Source organism: Phalacrocorax aristotelis, chromosome 4 (genome assembly GCF_949628215.1).
Source record: "Phalacrocorax aristotelis chromosome 4, bGulAri2.1, whole genome shotgun sequence".
Taxonomy (NCBI): Eukaryota; Metazoa; Chordata; class Aves; order Suliformes; family Phalacrocoracidae; genus Phalacrocorax; species Phalacrocorax aristotelis.
In genome coordinates this window covers 1,623,462-1,644,203 of record NC_134279.1, presented here as the reverse complement: position 1 = coordinate 1,644,203, position 20,742 = coordinate 1,623,462, and the positions used below count along the sequence as shown (strand labels likewise).

Below are 20,742 nucleotides of genomic sequence, written 5' to 3'. Positions count from 1 at the left end.
ACACTTAAGTCAACACCAAGAGTAAAAAGCTGAACTGAGATTCTGCAGTGAGGAGCGTGCACCATGAAGGAGCTGTCACTATAGACGCAATGGCAGGAGCAGGCTGAGCACTGCTGTTTCTGGACAACCCCAATTCTGGATGAAAGCAGGAAAGTTATCTGACATGAATAAACGTACCAGAACCATGGTACAAAGTGCTTTCGGTAAATCTTACGGATACTGACCTATTCAATAGGTTTCACGTAAAACGACTCCTGGATGAAAACGAAAATGAGAAGAAAGCTTCCAGAGCTGCTAGCAGATGTGACCACTCCGAGCAGACTTATCTAGGCATAAATTAGAAACATCAGGTAAAAGTAAGTAATTATGAAAATACTGATGGCATACGAGAACCTTCAGTAACTTTACAGTTACATGCAACCAGACAGTTGAAATGCTAATATTACTGTAGGATATGCACGTGCTGCATATACGCACCTATGCAATCACTTCCTTCTTAACTCTTTTAATTGACAGGAGACATTATTAAGCCTCTATTTTCAGTATGGAACATATGTGACTAAGCTGGAAAGAGATCACTGTTATTTAGAAAGCCCCACAGGCAGGCTATAGCACTGCTGGAACTTCCTGGATGTTGCTACTACAGATACTTAGATAAGACTGCTTAAGTGCAGCTAACTTACACGTTAGAGAGCTTTACTTTTCAACTGGGGGTGGGGACAGCTCTTTTTGAAACTTTTTCTTTTGGAATCATCATTATTTAGGGATGGAATGAGCGTTCATATCTACCATCTCCAGAAACCTTAATGGTCTATTTGTAGTAATATCAGAATTAAGCCAGAAGTACTGGCTATACTGTTGGTTGAGCTTTGCGATTCCCCCACCACCACCCCAGAAAGAGGTGGGCTGTAATAGGGAAAAAAATTGCTACTTGTGGATTTTTTGCGTCATCGCCGCTTTTGTGCCAGCGCACATGCTGCACTGGTCCTTACTTGGACCAGATGGCGAAGTCACAGTCTAACTCCAGCACTGTCCCTTGTGTTTTATCTAAACAGTCAGCCTTATGCACAAACCCACTGAACTCAGGCTGGTTCGCCTTCTGCGCCGCACATTGACCCCAATGCACATGGAAGGCTAGCACAGGCAGGATTTTCAAAGAACTTGAAAGAGGTTTGACCCAAGGCTCATTTAAGTGCCACACTCAGTTAGTGTTCAGGCCATCAGGACAGAGACATCCAGCTTTCTTATGCCCTCCTGAAAATCCCAGCCATGAGCTTTAATCTCTTACACCGTGTCACAGATCATTCAAATTCACGCACTTCATGGGAAAGTATGCAAGCAGGCAAGTGTTACCCCTTTGACTTGAATTTGTGGGGACACTTCCAAATCACTTCCATTTCCAGAAGGAATTAAAACAGGTGCTTGTCTCTGCAAAGCAGCTTAAGCTAAAATCCTGATGCCACTTGCTGCTCTCACATGGGGTCATGGCCATTAAATATTTAAGCCAAAACAACACTAAGTTGAGATGAGAGAGCAGCAATGTTCAGCAGATAAACCTCTGCCTCTCTGGACTCCACTTGTCCGCTCTCTCCCTGTGAAGATGCATCTGCTTTCAGAGATCAACACAACCACAAGGGACAACTCCAAATACTGTTTAAAAGCCAGAAGCTTAACTGAAAATGAGAAGTGAGCATCTGACCTTACCTGGGGTCATCTTACCACGTCAAGGCTGGGGTTATTTCCAGGGCAGCATGTGAGAGCTTTCACTGCACCTGCTTGAATAGTACTTTGCCTGTGGATTAATGGATGACTTAGGCTTCTCATTCTCACCAGCCTTTACAATTCAGGAGAACACACAGAGGATTTCTTCGGAAACAGTTCAAGTAAAAAGACAAAAGTAAGCTAACCTCCTGACCTGTAAAGTAACCTTGTAGAGAAATCCATTCAACATAGTTGCTCGCTGTTTCTGGGAAAAGGAAAAGAAGGGTTTTTGCAAGAGGAAACAGTAACTTGTATACTGTTTATGACGGGGAAACTACCACGGCAATCTGTAGCTGATGAATTTACATGGGCCAGAGGAAAGAGTAAATCCAACACGGACCAAGCAGCGTTAAAGTATGTCATAAGCAAGGGCTGAACAGATGTAAAGCAAAGGACTTGTGCTGTTCTTACCGGCATTTAAGCCAAGGAAACACTCAAGTGAGAGGGGGAAGCAGCTTTTTAGAAGACAAACCTCTTCCTTCATCACTGGCCTTCTCCTTTCAAACCTCTATCCAGTGAATACTTTTTCACTCAAGGAGTTCTGAGCAAATTCCAGGCTCAAAGGAAATGGAGATGTACTCCGGGTTCCTAGGAAAAGCAGGGCTCCCTGCAAAATTCAGTTTCCTGAACCTCGTATCTGTAAAGAGGTACCATGAAAAAGAAACTGACAAGGTGAAGGCAATACGATTCACCACGCAGTCACCCACAGAAATGGCAGGTAAGGCTATGGCAACATGAGAACGGCCGAACACATCAGACCAAACATCCGTCCAACCCAGTATCGTGCCTCCGCAGGTGGCCAATAGCCAAGGAAGATTTAAAAAACGGAACAAGTGTCTAACCGAGAATGCTTTCCCAGCTGCCAGGCTGCGGAAAGGCTGAACAGCGAGTGGGAAAAAGAGAGCAGTGGTTTCAAAACAGCCTTTGCATGAACCCACCCGCAGGAACACCCCCTCTCTGGTGGGAGTGCCACGCTCAGGCAGCGGCAGGCAGCAGCTCACGTGCAAAGCACGCTCCCTAGCTTAGAAGCCCATATTTCTGCTCAAATTTAGGCAGCTTTTAATGAAAGGAGAAGTAGCAGCATCTTCCAACCCCATGCACCGAAGAGGAGGGCAGAAGGGGAGACCTCTGGCAGAGGGGGCTGCAATGGGGATGCATACGGCCAGCTTCAAGTAGATCAGCCCCGGTGAACTTAGAGCAGGCTACTCTGCCAGCTTCAGCTCACACGTGTGACGGAGTTTGTCATCACCTCAGCATTCTGCAGCACTATGCTATCGCACAAGGCCTGCAACAGCAGTATTTTCTCCCTCTCATGCTTGCCCAGAAGTCCCCAGGACAGCACAGGATGGCTGAATGTTCTTATCTGCATTTTAAAAAGGATTAGAATACTAAATAGGGTCTTCGTTAAGGACTGTTCAGGGCCGATTTCATTTATATTCCAGTCTGTTTGCAACAAATGGCAGGATAATATCTGAAAATTCACCTCAAGTTAATAGTGTAGTTACACACAGATACGCATAGATATACACGCATGCAAATATACGGGAAAACACGTATAAACAGAGCGCCTCTTTGTGGCTTATTGTTCCTTTTCTGTTAGTCAAGCCCATCGCTGTTTATCACATAAAACACAATGGACACGCATAATTGCATACAACATTTTAAAATAAATTTTAAAAGCTAAGCACTGAGTTTCAACGGTGAAAAGTTACTCTCTACTAAAATCCCTCGCTGCAGCAGCATTGCCCTGAACTCATACCGGACAGACATTCAGCTCAGAGTCATCTGGAGGGAGAAGGCAGACCCTTCTAACTCCTCCACTTATCTTTTTTTTTTCTGTGAAGATTATGTTCAGCTCAGATCAATCCCATCACCGATTTGGAAGTGCAGATTACCCACAGGTTTTCCAGCACAGCTCAAGGGGAAAACGAGTGCCTGAGGGAAAAGTAGGAGCCATGAACTCCAGTACAGCTTCACCATCAAAGTTAGATCTCATAAAAGCAGCTCTGTGCCTATAGTCAAGTAGTACAAATACATCCTGAGGCACCCTTTTCAAATAAGAGAAGTGCTATATGCAGACTTATGCAAGTTGGGTTTTTTCCCCCCTCTTTCTGGGTTTTTAAAGCATAGCAGTTTCACTTTTGTATGATAACTATATGGAAAAATACTTTTAAAATGTAGTTATTTACTCAATGTCTTTGGTTTGCACACCTTTATCCAGACTGGATGGTTTCACTGGTGCCCAGTTACAGTAAGAAATTTACAGCACTTAGTTTTAAAAACAATTGAAAATGGCAAAGCATCTGAAGGCTAAGAAAGCTCCCAGGTTTACTCATGTCCAATGTAATTCCTAATAGGACCTCACGCTGTCAATAGCAGCATAATTAAGGGATATCAGTCGCTCGCCTTCCCATCTTTGTTTCACAAACAGTACTCAGACAGCAGGAAATTATTACAAACCAGGGACACTTAGTCCTCAGGGGAATGCCAGGTGATGAAAAGCAAACACATACCCATCACGAACTAAGACACAAAAGTCTCTCTGGATCCTAACCCCTTACCCCATGAGCATTTCTCCACAAAACCCATTCAGATTTTAAATATTTCACAAACGAAACCACAGTACGTTTTGCAATTTCCAAACAGTACGCCATTTTCACCTGATGCCAAAGACTGGTACATTAGGCTTATAACTTACTAGGCCTTATCTGCCTTTCTTCCTAGCAGTCGCGTTTAAGTTGAGTTTAAATTCAGAGAGCTACTACACTAAGTAGAAACAGGAGACCTCATTTTTCCGTGTAGCTCTAGCCTCAGAACTTTGCTGTCTTCTGATCTTATTTCTCCACTCTGCTGAGGGAGCCTGAGAAAAGCAGGAAAGAAGGGAGGTAACGCGACTGCCCGAGCACTGGAACTAATCGAGCCTGATCTCCTGCAGGTTCGTATCGCGTGCTTACCGCTGAGCTCCGACGGCAGCTTCTCCTTTGGTTGGAAACGCAAAAAGGCTCTCTCTCAAGTTGTGGGCGGAAACGTGCGAACTCACACCACGCATGTTGTTTGTAGGAAATTCATTTCCTCTGATACCTGTGCTCATTTATCAGATTCAGCTGAGTTGAGCCAATGAATTCACAAGTTGTGGAGGAACGTGAATAACCATGAGCTCATGAGGGGCCCGAGCATTCTGCTGGTTTTAATGGGCTTTAAGTGTTAATGAAGCAAGGATGATTAAAGCATATTCCGTACCTGACAGTTTTTCCAACTTGACTTTGAATTCTTATCTTTCCCAGTGTCTGCCTTCAGCTTCCCCCCAGCACCCCATTCAGCAGAACAGGTTTTGACTTCAGGACAAGTTACAGGAAGAGGTCCAAAACTCGAGTGTAGCATTCAGCCTCTAATGGGCAAGTTAACTGTCTAAGGAAATTCAAGACAAATTTAAAATACCGGCAACTGCTACCACCCCTTTGTTTCACTCGCTGCCATCATCATTCACCCAGCTTTCCCTTGTCAGATCCTGAGCAATAGCACAATGCCCTTCATTAAAATATCCAAATAACTAGAATTTGTAAACTTGGATTCTTATCAGCAGAGAACTGCATCAAAGAAAAAAATATATTTAAAATCTCAGAGGAGGAGAAGGGCTTAGCCTTTGATTACCCTTTCAATGGTGAATACCATTCAATATGAAATGCCTTAGGAAAGTTCTGATCTAATAATTCTTCTAGAGTGCCAGGTAGCACGAAACATGCAAGATGATCCTTATTCTGTTAATTGGCTATTTGCTCCCTTGCTGCTTTGTTGGAAGAGACACTCGATACCACGGTCTTTTCAGAGGTTTCATTCTATGCCCAGCTGGATCTTTGAATTCAGCACAGGAGAAAGAGGGAATTCAGTCCGCTGGGCAACGTTTAAGTGCCAGCTTACAGCTCGCTGGTTCCACATTCAAAGCGCAACAAATGCTGCTGCAGTGAACTAACAAACGCTTAAGGTCTCTCAACAGTCGTCTTCATTTAGGGGAATAGTTTTTCATCTTTGCTGTGTTTCCATTCATTCAAACAGAAATAAAACTAACTCGTAAACCTGGCAAGGGCAGGGGATGGGCTTACAAATCAGACACAAATTACAGACCTAGACAGAGTCCCCGGCACAAAAATACTGTAAAAATTAGAAATCATGTTTCACTGTTGCTTCCCCCACCTGTTTTAGCCAGATGTGGAAAATTAATTCTACCAGCACCAGGACATTGGCTGATCCTTTTCACTTATTACTTACACAAACTACTGATTAAGATACATCAGCCAAATAGGTGAGCCCTTCACTCTTGGTCTTCCAACGTAAGAGCATCAGAGCAAACTTTGCTGAACGACATTGTCCAGCTCCAGCTGCAGGAGCAGGTTTAAGAGTAGCCAAGCAGGGGCATTGCAAAGAAAGACAGGAGGTAATGGAACAAGGAGCAAGGAGCTAGGGGTTACAGACAGGCAGGTACGTGAAGGAGGAAGCAAAAGACATAAATATTTGACTACTTCTAGTAGGAGGCAAGGTTAGATACTCTCTCAGCAGGAAAAGCAAGAGAAGTCACCCATTCTGAGGGACAGAGCACTGCTACCCGATGCATCCTTTTCACTCTCCATCAGAGCAGTGATCTTTATTGGAAATACGACAGGAGCAGTTGCTGTAAATCTTCCCCGACATGTACCAAACAGCAAATAAAGTGCCTTTCAGCCATCCTCAGTATTGGCAAGTCTCATAGGACACGGTGTTTCTATTTGCCCTAGATGAAGCACAGGCACATAGACTTTCAACTTTCCTTAGACAAAAATCTAAAGACTTCCTGAATTTCAGACTCACGTGTTACAACTTGAGTTTTTAAACCTTATAAGTGGAAAGCCTAAAAAGCAAACACACCAAATACTGAGATATGACTGGAAATCTCAGTACTTTTTGGTGATTCTCAGTCATTTTTAGCTCGCTTCTCAAACCCTTTGGGCTAGCAGTAGCATGTTCTAGTAACTCCTATCTTTCGCAGTACAATGACTTCTTGTCTTTTGCAAATGCTAAGTTACTGTTTCTAAGCCTCGTGAGTACTCCTCCTCAACTGGGAAGATGCCTCCTCTTTTCAATGCACAGGAATGAATGCAATGCAGCACTGCATCCAAGGTACCTTCATGTTAACTCAGTTTTAGCTAGAAGACCAGCTGTAGCAATGTAAAGACTAGATAAATTAGTCTGAGCTGAGGTTCAGACTGTGACGCCTAGACTGCTCACGGAATCGCAGTTATCCAGCTTCAGACTAGCTCAGGAATCTTTGCAATACCTTGCAGGCAATTCTGTGACCACAGTATCAGCATTCCCTTCTAGACGAACAAGGAATTTCTTCTTACAGGAGTCCAGGGAAACAGACTACTAAGCAGCCCCTCGTGCCTTACAGATTGCTACAGTGTGCAGAAGTCATGCACAAATGACTTTTGGTGGTGATCCACACGGGCTGGCACGCCCCGAGTTTCCTTTCAATCTCAGGTTTTACTGAATCTGACACCTGAAGACAAATATAATAAGAAGCGCAGGATTTTATCTATTTTTCTTTACAACTCTATAAAGCTATGTATTTCATACGATTTAAACAGCAAAACCGCTCATCAGCTCAGGTAATTTTAAAGGTTTTCAAGTATCAGACAGAGCTTCTAGAAAAGCTTTCCTAAATTGAGACCATAATGAAATCTGAATGAAGTATATACGGTCTGTGGTTTAATTGTGAGTATTTTGTGTAGTTCTCGTTACTACCAACAAGCGGTGCAGGACAACATTTCATTTCACGTAAACCAGATTCTGCACAGATATGAAGAGACAAACGTTCAAAAAACTTGTTATGCGCAGACAAGCTTGCAGCTGCACACACAGCCTCCTCAGCCACTGCCTGTGTAGCAAATTGATTCCGTGAATGTCTATTTGATATACAATTTTTACTAGCATAAAAAAATGGCACATGTGCAAATTTGTCACATGCCCACACAAAAAATGCTACTTGCTCAGCTGATCACTGAAAATACAAGAAGCAAACACCTCCAGAGTTACCCTAGACACTAGCTCTTCGAGAAGATTGCCCAGATATTAGTGTTGAGAACTGGCTGAATAACAGATAATGAAATTGTGGGTTCCATACGCATGAAGAGTACAAAATCAGCAGACAGCTTTGTGCACAGCTGCTCACTGAATACGCAACGCCCATTGCACCCAACCTCAGGCACAGGCAGGCGCAGGCCAGGATCCCTCCCTCAATGCTGGCTAAATCGCCATTTCTTGGGCTCTGCCTGAAGTTTTAAGTGGTTTTGCATAAGCCTGGAAGGAAAGCGTAGCCTCCTTCCCCTTCCTTCTCCACTCCCACACACCAGCCAGGTTCTCAGCTGTCACAGCAAGAACTGGGGCAAGTGAAGCCACCAGCCCGCCCCCGGCCCAGTTCAGAGCACACTCTCCCACCGCATTTCCTCATTTTCATCCGTGTGTTTTCTCTGTTTTCTTACAGGAACCAAGTGTATAATGAGGAGCATACTTTGTGAATTTGGAATTGTCTCTCACGTCTTTTGAATCCTAGAGGTAAATTGTAACGGGACTGTTAATTTTACCTTGTTAGCAAGGAGAACAGCATAGATTGAACGAGTGTCCTTCCCCAGGCTCTCTTTCCTTTTCGTATGTAATTAAATACCCCCACAAGCATCAGCTTTGCACTCTGCACAACTGAGAAAGCAGAAACCTGTAGTTTAAGGGGTCAGGGAATGAGAGCAAGGAAATCCTCATACGCATCTCGAGGCAGATGTTTCTTTCCTCTCAAGTGGCTGCTCTGTGTCAGTGGGCTTGTACAACACTGATGGTACCTTTCTGGGGCTGGAGGAGAGCACCAATCCTTAAGATGATAGGAAAAGAAAGTACATCAGCTTTGTGAAAACGATAAGCAGTAGACCCAGTTACTGCTTCCTGACTCCAATTTCAACCAAATCCAAGAAAGACATTACAGTCTCCTTGTTAACAGATTTAAGTTTAACAAAACGTGGCCATCAGAAGAATCGCAGAAGGGTTGGGATTGGAAGGGACCTCTAGAGGTCATCTTGTCCACCGTGCCCGCCCCCCAAGCAGGGCCACCTAGAGCCTCCTGTTGCCCAGGACCATGCCCAGACAGCTTTTGACTGTCTCCAAGGTGGGGGACTCCACAACCTCTCTGCAGAACCTGTTCCGCGGTCAGTCACCCTCAAAGAAAAAATGCATTTCCTGATGTTCAAGAGGGACTCCTGTGTTTCAGTTTGCACCTACCGCCACTGGTCCTGTCACTGGGTGCCACCGAAAAGAGCCTGGCTCCATCTGCTTTGCACCCTCACTTCAGATATTTATGTACATTGGTAAGATCCCCTCAGAGCCTTCTCTTGAGGCTAAACAGTTTTTTATTTACCAACTCTGCCTCTTCACGTTTTGGCTGTTTTACCAAGGATGCAGCAATGCAAGCTGTTTAACGAGACACAGGCTGGAACTAACCCCACAACAACATCATCGCAGCTTGCGCATAACCTGACTGGCCCGTGTTGCAGCTGCTTCCCTCCAAAAGGAGCTGATGTCTTTTCTTAATGTTTCGGTTCTTAGGTACCACACGGCTCCTACAGTCAGAAGCTCTGGCTCGGCACATGGGGATGACTTAGCTCTGGCTAGGCACATGGGGTTACCTTCCTCAGCCATCTTTGCCAGAAGTGAGCTGTTCCCCTCTGATAAGGGGCAGAGCGGAAAGCGATAAACAGCGACGCCTTAAAAGCACCCCAGCAGGAGCTGCTAGAGGTCAGGACTCACGGCCCTGCTACTGCTGAAGCCCTTCATTTACTGTCCAACGTTATACGTGTGAACGGATTTAGTGGTTGCTCTGTTTTGCCTACCGAGTCACCCTTCTATATTTAACACATTGCTGTATAAAACACTTTGCTGTACCTCAAGTATGGGAGGCTCCGTGTAAAATTAAATTCTACCTTACATCTTCCTGGAAACGTACCCCACTCCCCACTTCTTAAGAGCACTGATTTTCCTCTCCCTGCTCAAATCTTCCAGTAGGCAAATATATCTGACTGTTTCGGAAGAGAGCTCCGTGGTTCCTTCCCTTGCACTGAGGATTTGACTGGCCTGCTTGTTTGGACGTGTTCAGCCTCCACCTGCATTATACACAGATACTCTGTTCAACTGCAGCAAATTACTCAGCTGCCTGTCCAAACCCAAAGAAACCAAGTTATGGTTTGGCATCAAGGTAAGTGGTGAACATAAAAAACCCAAGCCCAAACGCCAGCCCTGTGACAGTGTGCAGAAACACTATCCTTTCAACCAGCTGCAGTGAAAAAAAGCAGCCAGCATTGAAAATATCCTGAAATATTCTGGACTGACAATCACATTTGTCCAATGAAATATTTGTCTTTTTGCCCAAAATAGGCTCTAAAATAGCTGAAGGATAAGAGCTGCCTTTCTACATAGTCTTTGGAAACAAAAATTGAGTCCACTTGGCGGGCCCGGTCCAAAGACCGTAGCCGGCAACAGGGGGCTGTTAACTTCCCTGGACTTAGACTTAGCGCTCTCGATTGCTTTTAAGTGCTGACAGCGCAGTGAAGTTTTATTCTCATTTTTATTTGTGCTATAATATCATTCACAGTCCTTCTCTTGTCCCAGCCCAGCATCCTCGCATTTTTTTCATCTCAGCTTTCACTGATGTTCTCCATCTGCACTTTTGCTTGCATCCAGCTGGCCCGCGATAACTCTGACTGCCCACCCCGCATGAGTCAGCAACTCATCAGTTGCATACTGCTCTATTTCAGACTACTTTTCCAAATATCAGTGTAGTTATTTAGATTAATTCTACTCTACCTAGACCAAAGGATTCATGTTTTTTATACAATGATCTAGGAGAAGGACAGATCCTCAGTTAGTATAAACTAGGGCAGTTCCTTAGAAAACAATGGATTGCAACCAGGCGGGTATCTGACCTCACCAAGGGGTCAGTACATCAAAGGGCCCTAGAAAAAAGGTCAGTAAAGGATGTTGTTGCAGCAAGACGAAAGAAAAGGAAAAGGAAAAGAGGCCCTGCATTAAAAGAAGTACGGTAGGAAAGGAGACTTCTTAGACAGTTAAAAAAGACAGAGCCCAAGCTAACACATCTGGAAAACCTTCTGCTGATCGGTACAGCTCCTTATTAAAGGACTCTTGGCCTTCTTGTTCTTACTGATAAGATAAGCAGCCTTTCACTTCTTATTAAAAAGATCTCTTTTTGAACTAAGTAGCTTTCCTGCCAGTTAGAGTACAACTCAAGGTCCATTTTTCTGCAACTATAACAGCAGAGCCCGGGGCGCTCCTATTCTTGCAGATTCACGTTTTGCCTACCATCTGCCATTAATAGAAAGAAGGTGTTTGTTTGTTTGGCTTTTTAATAAAAATAGACTTGCTAGGGTCCTCTAAAATGGATACTTGGCCTAGGACTACATTTTACAACAAGGACAATATTAATATCTAGGAAAATGTTTTTCCAATATCTCCCAGTGACTGGAAAACTTCAAAACATATGTACTGAAACGCCAGAGCTCCAGTATTTGTCTAAGTTAACAATTTTTGCCTTCAACATCTTTTAAGGGGGAAACTCGCTTCTGTTCATTATTTTGAATTGGAGAGGTCTCTGTCTCACATTAAGGGTGGCTGTTTTTGCATTCCTATTAATCTCTTTCCATACGCCATTGCCAACATTAATTCTTCATTCCTTTTCCTGGTCCTCTTTTCCACTGTATTTCACATTCATGTGGGCTCCTGTAGGGGCATTAAATCAGAGACAACACAGACACACAAAATAGTTTTCTAGATATTTTTTTCTTCTTTTTCATTGGAGTTATCAGGGCAGACTCACATCATGCAGAAGCAGCATTCTGTTATTAGAAATCAACACACAGGCTACTAAGACCTCTTGAAAATTGATTAAATGGAAGCTCAACGATTGAAAAGAGCAAACATATTTTTTGCTAACTTACTACAGAAACAAGACTTCTTTTACCACTGTGTATACATACGTGCTTCCTTAAGCTTTGGTCCTGCTGTCCAATTTTCACAGAATTTGTCCAACAGGTGGAGATCTCCGAGATGACCAGGTTCCTGCAAATTCCGCAATATAGGCAGAGATAAAGAACACTGTCCAAGTGACCTAGAAGAAAAGCTGCAACACCAGCCTCACAGGGAAAGAAGTCCTGAAAATGCCATATCTGCTGAAAAAGCCTCAATTCAAGCATTGTCACCTTAGCCTCCAAAGCCAGTCACCAGTGAGACACAAATCCGTTAGAGATCTGGCTTGTGGTGCTCACACAACGACACATTCAATGATAACTTCACGGAGAGCACAACTGGTGAGCCAAATTTTCCTGCGGTTATGATTCCTGGGCCTATCTTCCAGCATATGGCTGCACCTCACTGATAGGGAGGATGCTTCGAGGTAAACACCACACTGAAATCTTACTGCAGCCTGATTTTTAACATATACATCAATCTCTCTTTTTATTTTTTACTTACAGATATAGTTATAACCTTTTTCTGAGCCCAAGAACAACCTCCTTCAAGGAAAAGAAATCACTGAACTAAACTGGTGTGGTTGCTTAATGTAGATCCAGATGCAGCCTTTGGAAACCCTCTAACTGGGTTCAGGAGCACACGGGTAATTTTAAACTTCAGTAATTACTGATTACATCCCCCCCTCACTGTATGCCCTGACCGTACAGTGTAGGTTTATAACGGGAGTTTAGAAAACCATGATCTCGATTTTTTAAATAAAAGTGATTTATCTTCCTTGCAAGAAATAGAATCTTTTTCTCCAAAATGATCAAGAAAATAGCTGAATTACTGATCACCTGTAACAAAATCTAACCTTTGGATTTTTGCTTTTAGTTGCTTAAAGGAAAATCTCAGGAGGGAGCTGAAAAAGAAGTGTGTCTGCTGCCAAGTGAGGTATCTGCCTGCTTTGCTCTGGAACAGTTATGTTTTGTCTATGTAGCCAAATAAGAGAAATCACTGTCCACTTAATTTAGCTCATCACTGCCAGAGGAGAAGGCTGATGAACAGGAACGACTCTACAGATCCGCCTCTCATACCCCACAGGTGCCTCCTCAGAACGATGCCCATGGATTTGCATTCCTTCACGTTTCTTCTGCATTTCACACCTAACAAAAAGCAAGGACAAGCTTCTCCCCTTAACTATCATTTTCACAAAACCTGTGCGTTAGGTTCTGTTGATAAAAGACACGCACAATTACCTTCATGCACTATGTGCACGGGTTTGGGGTCTTTCTGCATTCCCACAGCACATGCAATGAGGCCAAATCTTGCTTATGAAAAAGACAATAGCCATAAATAATGCAAGCACTGGAGTCAAACACTTTAAAAAGTTGGCAAGCTTGCAGTTTCTCATTGATCTTCAGAAGGTGCTTGTCCCGATACTTTCCTCCCTTGGAATAACACATACCACTTTTAGCAGACGCACTGAAAATGTAGTTAATCTCACTTTAAAAAAACCCAACCAACCAAAAACCAAACAGCAAACAGGTAAAAAGGCCCCGTGGAAGCTTTCTAATTGACTGCTGCTACAACGATTTCTCCCTATTGAGGGTTTTTTTTCCCCCTCTATTCCAAAATCTTGATTTGAGTTTCTTCTCCTCCAGATAGCAAAGCCAAGCCACATGCAATTTTGCCAGCTCCAATGTATCCAATTTACTTGCTTTTCCAGGGCAGAAATCTATGCCTTTAAAGAGGTAAAATAATTAGGTTTTATTATTGCCTCAACACACGTATGCACAACCTTAACAACAACAAAGGCTGCTCCCTCACCGGCACTACCTGCGTGAGCTTCTGTTCTCAGTTCTCCCAGCCAGCTCTGCGTTTCAGGGCAATCGCCTGAATCTGACCAAGAAGTGAATTTAGGATCCAAGACTGAGGTTTCTGTAGCTATTCAAACAAATCAAAATACTTTTCTTTTGGTGCCATGATGGGCTCTCCCATTCTTCCCCCATGCAGACATATAAATGACACCTCCTCTGAGATACTGAGGAGGAAAAGAAAAATCCCATCCAGTCACTGAGCTAGTGGTCTCCGTGAGGTACATGCTCCATTTTCCCATGAGGGTTTTTATTCGCTCCCAGGCATATGCCATCTCAGCAGGCCACCACAGACTAGACAGAAACACGAACCCCATACTGTCATGCTGTTGATGTTGGCTGTCAGGCTACCATGAAACCAGCTCCACAGGAAAGTCTAATATTTGAACTTTTCACTCTTATTTCACTTTATTAGACAGCAGTGAAGGTTAGCTTTGTAAAAAAAGGCTGAGCTGAAACCTTGAAATGCTGGCAGTCAGAAAGCAGCATTTTTACCCCACTCCGTGGCAGGAGACGGGCCTTTCCAAACAGACTCCATTTTTTTAAAGGGATCCTTTCTGATGGACGAATCGAAATGTGCTGGCTTACACAGGTGGCAAGGTGGCGATTTTGAGGGTGAACCCCTCAGCAGACAGCGCCCGCACAGGACACATCAGCAGATTCTTCTGGACTTTGCCATAATTCACGCAGTAACTGCGCGACTGGAGCGCAGAGCTGGCGTTGTTCTGGAGCCTCCCACAGCAAGAGGAATTTAACTCCACTCCTCAGAACGCCGGCTTGAAGAACTTCATCTGAGGTTCAGATGACAACAGGATAACGTGTTCACTAACGGAATGCGTACAGGTGCCCAGAAGGCAGGCCTCCTTTCTGGAGTGATAAATTTAAATGATTATTCATAATTACAGTTTGGGGCACACGAAAGAAAGCTTAAAACCAAGCTCTTGACCATACACTGTGTTTCAAAATAGGCATCTAAAATCAGAAGTCACTTCTGAGAGTCTTGGGAGACATGCTTAACACTTCTATGATAAATTTCAGCTAAACGCTTATATTTCTTTGAAACAATGTCATCACATGCACAAGAACAGCTCCTAATTGAAAACTACAGAGATTGAGTCTTGACTACACAGGTACACAGTGACTAATAATTCTGGATTAAATGCTAGAAGTACTCACAGAGATGTAGATAAACCAGATTACCCCTAAAATACTTGTCACAAGTTTTGCTTGGGAATCTATGAAGTCCCATGCTACAGTAAAAAACTTCAGCACATGAAGAACCTGAAATATATATAATCCCATAAGTGCTTTCATTTTTGCAGCTTCTTGAGTGCTCTGCAAGGGCAGGCCTAACCCCATTCGGTACAAATCATTTGAATTCAATGTGTAAAAGCAGGAAGCGAGAAAAATAAATTATTTAACTATTAATCATCTTAAAAGATGCTGCCTTAAAGACATAATGTTGTTTCAGAGATCAAACAAAGTCAACAGTATTCCAGATTTGTGCCTAGCAGCTGACACGTGCAAGACCTGGAAGAGCCGAGCTAGACCTGCAAACAATACTGCCAAATCCAGCATCCACAATGGTATGAAGTACGACATAGGCTGCTGCAGACAGAACTCGGCCGAGCGATGGTCCTAGACTGGAAGCTTAAATGTCAGCACAGGATCAAAATCCCTATGTGTAAAAGCAATAGCTTATGTGCCTGTGCTTCCTTTAATGGCAGGTTAAAGGTGTTTGCTTCTTCAAGTCTAGCAAGCTCCCTGTAACTTCAAGTAGGGGATGTTTATTCATGACTCAGTAAATCTCTGTTAGTTCTCGATTTTTCTCAGATCACAGGCTTTTAAATATTTTTCCTCCATTTTACAATGTCCTGTCATTAAGCTGCTCATTGTTCCTTACCAATTTCAGCTCCTGACCCTGTTTTGTGATTACTTCAAGAGTGCAGAGGAAAAGGCAGAATTTCCAACCGCCCCGCACTCCCCAGAGGTGGGTGTAGGAAATAGGCAGCAGGAGGAACGCAGGAGGGGACTGGATCTGGGGAAACGCTGACAGTCCTTGCTCTGCTCCTGCCTAGGTGTTTCAGGACTGATCTGCCTGCACTGAAAGGAAAAGGGCACTCCTCCATCAGCTCTCTAGATGAGAGAAAGCAAGATGAGTACTATTAACCATCCTGCATTTTTTCTAAGAATATGGAAAAAACACCCAATGAAGTCTTACTGATTTTAAATCCTGTCCTAGGGCTTTCCTAATTCAACTGCGGCTCCAAACTGATCAAATCATTTTTAAAAAGAAGTCGGCTTTTTTTTCAGTTTCAATACTGGTTAAAATTCTTATTTCGAATTAAATCCTATTTTAGGATTACAATCTTGTCCAACCTAAGTGATTCTATACGAAGGAGTTGAAACAAAAATGCAAATATGAACCTGCATGTCCAGAAGTGATACGTTTTAATATTCCACTGCCTAAAGTTCTGAGAAAATTTACAGCTACCTTTCCAGGAAATGAGTTTTCATCACTTAAGAGCAAAGCTGGCCTGCTGGTTCTTCACCTATATGCACTATAATATGCTCTGCACTTTGAAGCAGGATGTGTCGGATACTCTAGGTATAATCACACAGTTGGGTGCACTCCAATCTATGAAATGAGATTTTTCCACAACATATTTGGTGCCAAGACTGTGACTTATGAAAATCCTGAGTTGAACACACTGTATTTTGACAAGTAGCTAATGGCTGTGGCAGTCGAACAAGGGAGTCTTGGTAGGGCCTTCTTGAATGTTGATGTTGCCAGTTTACACTGCTGCCACAGCACGACCCTTACGCTGACTCAAGGCAGGCATCCTTCAGGAAGATCTGACACAAGGCTAGGGTTTCCTGGCTTGCATCAGGCTTTTGAAGGGATGCATACAAACTTATGGGGACAGCACTGACTTAGGAAAGCTTAAAAAATCAGAGCCTAACTTTATTGGAATTAAGTACACTTTATTCTCACCAAACTGAAGATTATTGCAAGTACCTCATTTCAAATGGGGAGGTGATGCAGCTGCTTCTGCGAATCGTGGCCGTAAAGGCGCTCGATTATCAGAGCGTACACAGCCATTGATAGGCTGTAACAAGCGGGCAGTGCCAAATGCAGCAGCAGTGGGGGCAGGAATGAATTTGATCAAGATGGGGATAGTTGTTTAGAACTGAAAGAAGCCAAGAGAGGACAAAGAAATATCTCATTATAATTCTGCACAAAAAAATGCCAAATGTGTTAAAAATTTTGTAGCTCAGGTTATTAATTTCTGTGAACATGGCAAAAAAATGTGAAGTCAGATGCCTGGCTCCCTTTTTATGGCTCCAGTCCCAAATCAGTAACTCACCCTCTCTCTGTTCCTCACTCTCACCTTCTTCCCTACTTTGCTCAGCAGCCCAAGTGTTCCAGTGACAACCTGCTGACGTGCTCCCCTGCACCACAGACGAGAAAACCACAGAGTGTCTGGGTGAATTAATGAGAGGTTGAGACGCTTACCCGATGACTTACTCCTTTCTGTGTGTGACTTTCCTGCTGCAGCCCGTTCCAGCATTACACCGGCAGAGCCATTTCTTCGCAGTTCCCCACCAGAGAAGCCCTATCACTGTGGGATCTCTGCGTGGCAGCACTTCTGCGTGTCTTGACTTATGCGATGCTTTTGTCTCATTTTACGTCCTTTCCTCAAGCTACAGAGAAAAGACACAAGTTGTTCAACAGCGAAAACATCTGTAAAAAATGCCACTTAGCAGCGTAAGCTGTGAATTCTGTTTTTCTAGGAAGAGGAAACATGCATGTTTCCAGACATAAAGGCCTTATTCAGTACTACAGAGCTGTTTTACATGACTATTGCAACTGATGGTAGCATCTTCATGGCGGCAGGGGGAATGCTATTATGAAGCAGATTTAAACAAGAACTCTCAAACAATGCCTATCTTATCATCTTCTCATAAATAAGACAGTCTGCGTGATTCTCAAAAGCTCCAACTCATTTAGCAGAAGAGAGGAAATTAACTCATGTTCAGCAATCTACTTTAACATCTCAAAGATACATGAGCTGACATTAAACCACATCTGAGGCAAGTAATCCATGATTTTTCAGCCTCATCAGCACTGTGGCTAGAGCTGCTAGCCAAGGCTATGCCTCTATTGCGCAAGGTACTGTATGTACACACATGACAAGAGACAACCCTGCAAAATTTGCAAGTAAAATTCAGGAAAAGAAAGAAAATGGAATTAGAGGTGCACAGAATTTAAGTATGTCATCCAGCACCAGGCATTTTGCAGAACAGCCCAAATCACACTCCACATCTGTCCTGTTTTCTGATTCGTCTGCCTCCAGAAAGGTGTCTCATCAGTAGGGAAAATGACCATTTGATGGGTTTTTTGGTTTTGGTTTGCATTTTTTGTTTGTTTCTTTCTTTCTTTCTATTGGCTGAATAAAAGCAAATTGCATCCAGTTCAAGTTACATTTCCAGAAACATGTGGGCAGCTCATTCTCTGCGACTACTGACAATGGACTGACAACGCAGGCGCCAGGAAGAGCTGAGGGTATGGTCAGTAAAAGCAGCACTGCCTGACACTTCAAACTTTTGCAGCATCACACCGACTAAAGGGAGGTGACCCTTAAGAGGTCACACCACTTGCTTAAGTGACTCAGCGCCCACAGAAACTGGCAGTGAAGGAACTGCTGACGCATCCTTGTTCCTTCTGAAAGCAGAGCTCCAGACTGCCAGCACTGAGCAGAGGAACGGTGACGTTGCGGCTCATGGCTGTAAAGCTCTGGAGAGGAAAACAGCCTCTCCTCCCGACTGAAATGAGTTGAGGAAGTTCTTTTAAAACTTCCACATATTTCAGAGGACATTGAAAGATACCCTGTTCGAGGAAGCGGTCTTCAGGTGAAACGTGGGCTCACATCGACAAAACCGAAACTATCCGGCATTTCACAGAGCACGCCTGACTTCACAGTAAGGCAACGGCCTTGGGCTTCATCAGGATGCTGGCTATGATATGGAGATAACTGCATTTGCAAAGTTAATCCTTTTTAATCCCTCAACAGACTTCAGCTCTGTTGCCATCTTACCCTGCTCTGCCTGGACGTCCCGTCACAGTTAATGGGATGAAGCACGTACACATGGTGACCAAAATGCCAAACACTGAGAAAATCCTGCTCTAAAAGCAACACTTGAGCATACTTTGACTGCTCATACTAACAAATCCAGATGTTACTCTCAGATTTGATCCTTGCTGTGTACACCATCTTTCTGTTACTGTTTTAACTGTGGTTTACTACTTGGAACCAGGAAGTGGTTCATTCTGAAGAATGTAGCCTTAAATGAAGACACTGCATTTTAAATGGACGTTTCTGTTTGGAAAGCAAAGCTTCAGCAAATAAGGCAAGTCGCATAATAGAGAAACACTTATCAAATGACTACATTGATTAGACTGCAGCAGGAAGGAGCAGCACCACTGAAAATAGCCAAAACAGAGTAAATATGAAACCTCTTTGGGCTGTTTGACATTGTGGTCTGGTCCCGGAGCCAGTTAATAAACCCAAGGGCTGGGAATGCATTATCCAAACTCTGACCCCAGCTAAACATAATTATTTGAACAATACAAATTGGAAAGAGATTTAATCTAAAATAGTGTTGCATGAGATAGAGAGACTCAGCTCATAAACCATTTATTCTATAATGAATGGACTTTGCTTTCTCAAAGGCATGACAATTATCAGCTTCAAGCAGCTTTTTCATTGCAAGACTATGGTACTTAACCTACTTGGCAGCATCCGACATTGAGCCATAGTAATCTAAAGACATTACTACATTTATCTGCACCTTTGTTCCTTCCCATATTTCTGTACATTACTTGATTGAATCCCTTCAAGGGACACCATTTTTCAGGACAGCATTTCCCGTACAAAATTTAACTGAAGAAATTCCCCCATTAACTCATTATGGTTTAACAAATACATAGGTTCTGTATAAAACACTATTTGCAGAAAATGGAAAAACCACGTTTTTCTAGCTAGCCTTAAAGCGTCAAAATTGTGCAAAGCAACTGTGTAGTAAAAAGGCCCTTGCCGAATGACTTAAAGGCAGCCACTTAAAATCCACTCAACTTGAAATGTTTAAAACTGCATTCTGATCTCATTAACACAATTTCACATCACTTTAACCCCACTAAATTCAGGGCAGTTATTCCACCGGTATGAAGAGATCGTGCCCACCTTTTTATTCTGTTTGAGTTTCAAGTTCCAGGCTCTGACTGGTTCATTCATGGAACAAAGTCTTCTCGGACAGAGGCAGAACCCAGTGTGAGCAAAAGGCAATGAAAAAGGTGGGTTTCTGTTCAGCATAAACACACGTGCAACCATCTCAATTACCCTAGAACAGATAGAAGGTAGGGTTAGACAAAGCTGCAGCGGTCACCTGTAGCTGCACCCCTTTTCCCAAGGCAGTTTTTAAACCACCTACATGATAATCACTGAAGCAATTCCTGACACGTATCTGACCAACAGTTCCGAACATCTGCAGCAGTTCCCTGCTCTTACAGTCCGTCTTTTTCCCGCTTTACTACTGATATTGCAGCGTCACAATTCGGCCCTGAAACCAGGTGTCTGCTCATGCAAATGAGCTCTAAGAGCCATTTCACAGTTCCACGAAGCACTCTTTCGGTCACGATGGATGTACGATATCCTTTAAAAACAGTGCACCCAATTATTTGAAAATCCGTTCAAGCCTGCCACTATGCAACTAGAGATATAAACAAATGTATGCAAATGTTAGTCCCAGAGGGGAAAAAACCCTAAATATTTACTATAACATCCCTACTGAGCAGAAATATTATTATTAGTAAAAATTGTACAAGAAAACAAACAAAACCAATAGTGTCCTTCAAAAAGGGCCTTCTACCTGATCCCAGATTAAGACAAAATAACGCCTGGCTAATGCACAAAAAGCTTTACATAGTTGCATTTTTATTACTACGTCTAGTCAAAGTGAAACCCAAAACCATAACATTGGCAGAGTAGAATAATAAAACATGCAGAGTATC

General features: G+C 43.2%; 1 long non-coding RNA gene across 4 annotated transcripts; it reads right to left on the bottom strand.

The window, feature by feature from the left end:
- Nucleotides 1–82: 82 nt before the first annotated feature.
- On the bottom strand, nucleotides 83–15,639 carry LOC142055925 (uncharacterized). Of its 4 annotated transcripts, none has more exons than XR_012660132.1 (4): nucleotides 11,823–15,639; nucleotides 4,716–8,653; nucleotides 4,460–4,621; nucleotides 83–3,696 (listed from the first exon to the last, which is right to left on the bottom strand). It is a non-coding gene; the product is annotated as an uncharacterized LOC142055925 (long non-coding RNA). The 4 variants fall into 4 exon arrangements; XR_012660133.1 differs by having other exon boundaries at nucleotides 83–4,621; nucleotides 4,716–4,865; nucleotides 5,002–8,653; XR_012660131.1 differs by having other exon boundaries at nucleotides 83–4,621; nucleotides 4,716–7,291; nucleotides 8,376–8,653.
- Nucleotides 15,640–20,742: the final 5,103 nt, after the last annotated feature.